A 6,000-nucleotide genomic window follows, 5' to 3' on the forward strand; every position below is an offset into this window, starting at 1 on the left:
GTCTCTTCAGCCCTTAAATCCCCTCACATCTAGATTGCACATGCACGGGGCTGACCAGAGCACCTTCCCTGTGTTAAAAGAGATGTGATGCAAGTGACAGGTAAGGTGCTGGGATTTTTCATTTTTATTAATTGAGTTGAAATTCACCTAACATAAAATTAATCATATTAAAACATACAAATCAGTGGTATTTTATATATGCACAGTGCTGTACAATATACATTTATTTATATTTTTTAACTGTTTATATATTATTTTTCCTTTCTTCTTTCCTCTTGTTCCATTATTTTATATAGTGTTACATTTTGTAATCAATTTTACAATCTAATGATTATGTTACAGATTATTTAGATGGCGTTATAACATGAATACAACCAACCTTTAAATTAACATTGTCCAGACATGTTCACCAAGGCTTTTGGGATATTGTGTCTGCCTTTATGGGGGACAGGATGAGAATAACTTTGTAGAAGCATCTTGTCAGGTGAAGAAGAAAGACCTCGTAGACTATTTTTGTTTGTTTTTCCTTTATGTGTGTTCAGTCATGTTTATGAAGGCTGAGAACCTAAAGGGAATAAATGTTCCACTAATTATTGGCCTAAACTCAAAAATACATCATTTTATCAACAGATTGATGATGCTGGGACTGGGACTATTAAAACTATATTTCTCCTTTACCAGTTGGGTTCCTATTTCTGTCAGTAGGGGCTAGGGGCTCACTAGAATGAAGTTAAAAATTAAAACAAGGGGAGAAGAGGCTTAATTGTAAAGTAAAAATAAAATGTCAAAGTATGGAGAACTTGAGGCATGTATATGAGGAGAATAGAGTAAGAATCAACACAAAATATATATCAAAATTGTCCAAACAAGAAGAGATCTGGGAAAATGCTCAAGATACTGATCCATCTTTTGCATACTCTTGGATATTCTGTGTATATCATTGTACATCAATTTAAGGCTCAGTGGTGAACTCTAAAGTGAAATTCAAAGTGCCTTTCGTGCAAACTACTTTCTTTCCAAAAACAATTAATCGTACCACATCTTTTTCATGGCATTCTTCATCTCCATATTTCTCAGCATGCAGATCAGAGGGTTGAACATGGGAGCAATGATGGCGTAGAAAAGAGCAAGCACTTTATCTTCTGGAAAAGTTACAGTCCATCTAATGTAAACGAAGAGGACAGGCACAAAGAACAGGACTGCAACTGTTATGTGAGAACTGCAAGTTGAAAGAGCTTTGGTACAGCTTTTGGCAGGGTAAGCCCTGATGGTAAATAATATCAGAACAAAAGACACCATCAAAATCACGAAGGTCACCAAAGCAATCAGACCTGAATTGACAATTACCAAGAGACCAATGCTGTGTGTATTAGTGCAGGCCAGTTTCAGCAAAGGATACACATGACAGAAGTAGTGATCTCACTGGGGCCACAGAAAGGTAAGAAGATAGTGAGAAGAAACTGACTGGCAGAGTGTATAAATCCCCCAGTACAACAAGCTATGATGATCGCGTTACACCTTTGCTTGCTCAAAATGACAGTGTAGTGCAGGGGCTTACAGATGGCCACGTAGCGGTCATAGGCCATCCCTGTGAGGATGAAGATCTCAATACCTCCAAAGAAATGTGAGGTAAAGAGCTGTGTCATGCAGTTATTATAGGAAATGGTCTTCCTTTCTGCCAGTAAGTCGGTCATTAGTTTGGGTGTCACTGTGGATGTGTAACAGAGGTCAGAGAGAGAGAGGTAATTAAGGAAAAAATACATGGGTTGGTCAATTAGATGACTGCAAGTGATAGAAATCATTATGAGCAAATTTCCCATCCAAATAGCAATATAGCAAAATAAAAATAATGCAAAGCAGATTTCAATATTTTTGCTTTTAGAAAGTCCCAAGAGAATAAATACAGTGACATTATTGCTGTTTTCCATAGAATACATAAGTTACTTGAAATGACATAATTCATAAGCCCATATTTAGAAGTGTTTCTTGAGAAGAGTGATGACCAAATTCTGTTCAAAGAACAATAAACTGACATGGTGCAGTAGTCTTCTTTCAAGTGTCTTAGAGAAAGAAAATCAAATGTTCAGTTAAAATATCTCTCTAGTAACACTCTGTGTGAATGTATGCTAGATGATTTCCCTTTAAATCTTCCAGAAATTGTGATCCATTCAAACCTGAGTAGACATGAATGTCCTTAATCAATCAACAATACTAAACATTTATTTTTAGGTAATGTCTGTTTCCAAAGTCTAATGTAATATATAATACTACGTGGAAAGAATATAACTCTTACCTTCTTGGACTAAAAAAAATAAGGAAATAAGTATAAATTATATAGCTATTTTTTTTAATTGTGTACAAAAGAATGTGATGTTTAAGTTTTCTAACTAATGGATTATATATTACCTTAAATCCATTTTCAAGTAAGGAAGCATAAAAAATAAAACCTATGTAAATCTATAGACAAATATTTAAAACTGAAAGACTGCCCAATAGGCTTATGTCAAAGTTCTTTAGGAACTATTTTGATGTTATTTGCTTTCTTGTTTATGTGTTTCATTAGTGCTTTAGTGAGAGGTGTGTGCTCATATATTAAAATACAAGAATGTTTAGTCCTACAGTTAAATCAATAAAAACAGCAAACTTGAATGGACCACCAAATAAAACCAGGAGTAAATTTCCTTAAAGGACTACGCAGAAGAGTGTTATATTAAAATTTTACCCTCAATATAGTTTATTATATTTGACAAGTCAAATTACTCTTAGCCTTCTAACCACGATGTACGTCCTTTTCCCCATATTTGCCCAATACAATTATTTTGTCTGAACTCATGAACGGCCCAGATAACGACTACTTGATTCAGAAAATGTGATTTCTAAGGAGATAACAAGTTGGGACCTGTGCTCTATTCCTTGCATTATGCCATACCTTGGGTGCCCATCATTTTATCCAGTTGAATATGAGCGAAATGGAAAAAACTTGCCTTGTCTTTAAAATATGATCTTTGTGACATTCAATAATAGAATATAAACCTGCCTTATAAATTCTAGAAATATTAGTGGTAAATACTAATATCTAAATATTAGTGTAAACATTTCAGTAAGCTTGACTCCTAGCCAATAACATATCGCTGAGAATTTGCAATTATTTTAAGTCTAAAATTTCTCAATCCATTAATCAAATCTCTTCCTTCCACCAATGATAGATTTTAATTGCAAGTTGAGAAAAATAATATATCAATGGTGTGACTCTTATCAGTTTCCCCATTCATCTGTCGGTTTGTCATACTGTGGGGGTTTGTGTGGTGCTGTGATGCTAGAAGCTATGCCACCAGCATTCAAATACCAGCAGGTTCACCTATGGCAGACAGGTTTCAGCTGAGCTTTCAGACTAAGACAGACTAGGAAGAAAGGCCTGGTGGTTTACCTCTGAAAAGAATTAGCCAGTGAAAACCATCAATTAACAGAAATGATATCAAACCAATAGGACCTGGTCACAGAAACTAGAACCATTGGAATAGGGTGTGACCAAACCTGGTGTGAACTTAGGTTGTTAGAATTGTGGATATTGATGAAAAAATGACACTAGCTATATGTTTCTTCAAATTCTCTCATAATTTTAAGCCAAAATTCCTACAATTAGTCTTTACCATTAGTTCTCAAATTGTCTTACTTTTATATTATACTTTTTCAGCCCTAGTCTCATTCCTGGCTTCTGAAGCAAATCCTACTTAAATGTTCTCCTCAACTCACCCTGTTACTGATTAAGTTAACATTGCCACTCATACAATAAATAATCACGTTGTAATTGTATTGAAACTATAAGACTAAGACCTTAATTTCCCTAGTGGAATTGGAAGAACTAGAATTAGGTTAAGGAAAACTTGCTGAGAAATAGGTTTTAGCCATTTCCAAAATCAGACTACAGTAATATTTTGCCTATAAGTAAGATAGACTATTTCTTTTATGATATTCAGTAGTGTTATTTTATGAATAAAATAATACTACTGGATATAATCCTGATTTGAATTATTCTTAAAATAGTTTATTATATTTAGATTTCAGAAAGAAATAACATAGATCGGCTTTAAAATCCACCTGAAATATGCACATTATCCCCCCCAACCCAAGCACATTAAGGGCCTTAAATGAAATTAAGCCTCTCAGGAAAGTAAGACTGGGGTGTTCTCAGGCAAGCCAGTTAATCAATCTGTCTGCATTTATCAATGAAGAAAATTTTAATAATTAGGCACATTTATGCTTTTGAAACTACATGGGTTTATTAAAAATATTTCTTGAATCTCTAGTTGTCTTGGTTCAGAAGGGTACATTCAGCTGATGCTCAATTTCACTACTTGGCAATCCTTCTTGATTCAAATTCCTCCCAGGCATAGGCACACCTGTTAGCTGCTGTATATTACCAGTAAAAACCTAACAATTCTTTGTAGTGTAGGGGGGACCCTGGTTGTATTTCTTAATTGAGCCACTAACTTAAATATTATCTTTGCAAGTCATTTAATTTCTTCTGAAAAGGGTTTTTCTTTATCTGAAACCTAGGAAATTATACCCTGCTCTATATAATTCAGAGACTGGTTCAGAGGCTCCAACAGATGAGAAATTGCATTTAAATGATAAAATAGTACACAGATGACAATGGCATTGTGTTAAGGTGAATGCACACCAACACGAATAAATTAAAATTACGTTTATAGCGGTTAAGGAACTTGTACATAGTAACACGATTAGTATATAACAAAAACAAACAAACAAACAAAGAGGGGTGTAAAATCTGAGTTTTCTGACTCCAAAGCCTAACTTTACAACCATTTCACTATATTGTCCCTGGTGGCACAGTGGTTAAGAGTTTGGCTACTAACCAAAAGGCTGGCAGTTTGAAGCCTGATCACACCCCTGTGAGGCAGTTCTATCCTGTCCTATAAAGTCACTGTGAGTCAGAATCAAATCGATGGTAATGGGTTTGTTTGTTTGGTTCCTCAAAAGTGAAAAACTGAAAACAACAAGATGACTTTAGCATTAAACCTGGCTCCCTAATCCCAAAGTTTGCACATTACCAAATTTATTGGGCACAATCAGGGAACCTCCTAAATTTTGAGCATTGTCCCATGTTAGCCACTCACACTTGAATGTGTAAATGGAAACAAGCATAAGTTAGGTGAAAGTCTCAGTGAAAAACCTCAAACCAAATACTTCAGGATTCTTACATATATAAGCAGCAGAAAGTAAGAAATGTACGGTTCACATATTTCTGTAGGAAAAAACATGTTTCTTAGCCTCTTTAGCTTGAGTGGTGATATGGCACTTCCAGCTAGTTGCCATATAAGAAAAATGGGAAGGAGAAAAGAGATCTGGTCTCATGCCCAGGCCTGGCTTCTGTTTTGTGCTGTGACTGACTTGTTTATTTTTGTTTCATACATTTCTTATCTGAAAATAAAAGAATGAATTTCAATGATCCCTTAGATTTCTCCCCTCCATGATGTCCTTTTTAGAACTCAAATCACTTTATCCTTGATCAAATTTTATTGCTATTCTTCATAGAGTTATAATAGAGTATTACTTATTTTATTTATAATATGTAGTCCTCCAATAAATTAGGGCAAAAACCTTTTTTTTTTTTTTTTTTAAATTCTGTTACTTTCACCTTAATTTTCTGGAGTATGTCATCATCTCATCTCTAACAGGCAAGCAAATCTCCCTGAAATTACCACTCTCTCAATCTAAAGATATCTTAGTTTATAGAATTTACAGAAAAGTCTGTTTTAAAATTAGCTGCTAATCAAAATGTTTTCTTAAGACAGAAGTAAAAACATTTTCAATAAATAACACATTTATGCAGGATAATAAGAGAGAAAAAAATACATATGTTCTTCTGTGCTTATTTTGAATCTGTTTTTGTTTTCCTTTATAGTCTTTTCTGTTCCCTCATTATTGAAATTCCAGCCATTCTTCAACCAGCACTTTAACTCAGTTTGCTTCAGTCAT

General features: G+C 34.4%; 1 pseudogene; it reads right to left on the bottom strand.

The window, feature by feature from the left end:
- Window positions 1–1,005: 1,005 nt before the first annotated feature.
- LOC126079651 (olfactory receptor 4P4-like) lies at window positions 1,006–1,928 on the bottom strand (annotated as a pseudogene).
- Between the last annotated feature and the right edge of the window lie 4,072 nt (window positions 1,929–6,000).

The sequence above is a fragment of the Elephas maximus genome, chromosome 7, assembly GCF_024166365.1.
Source record: "Elephas maximus indicus isolate mEleMax1 chromosome 7, mEleMax1 primary haplotype, whole genome shotgun sequence".
Taxonomy (NCBI): Eukaryota; Metazoa; Chordata; class Mammalia; order Proboscidea; family Elephantidae; genus Elephas; species Elephas maximus.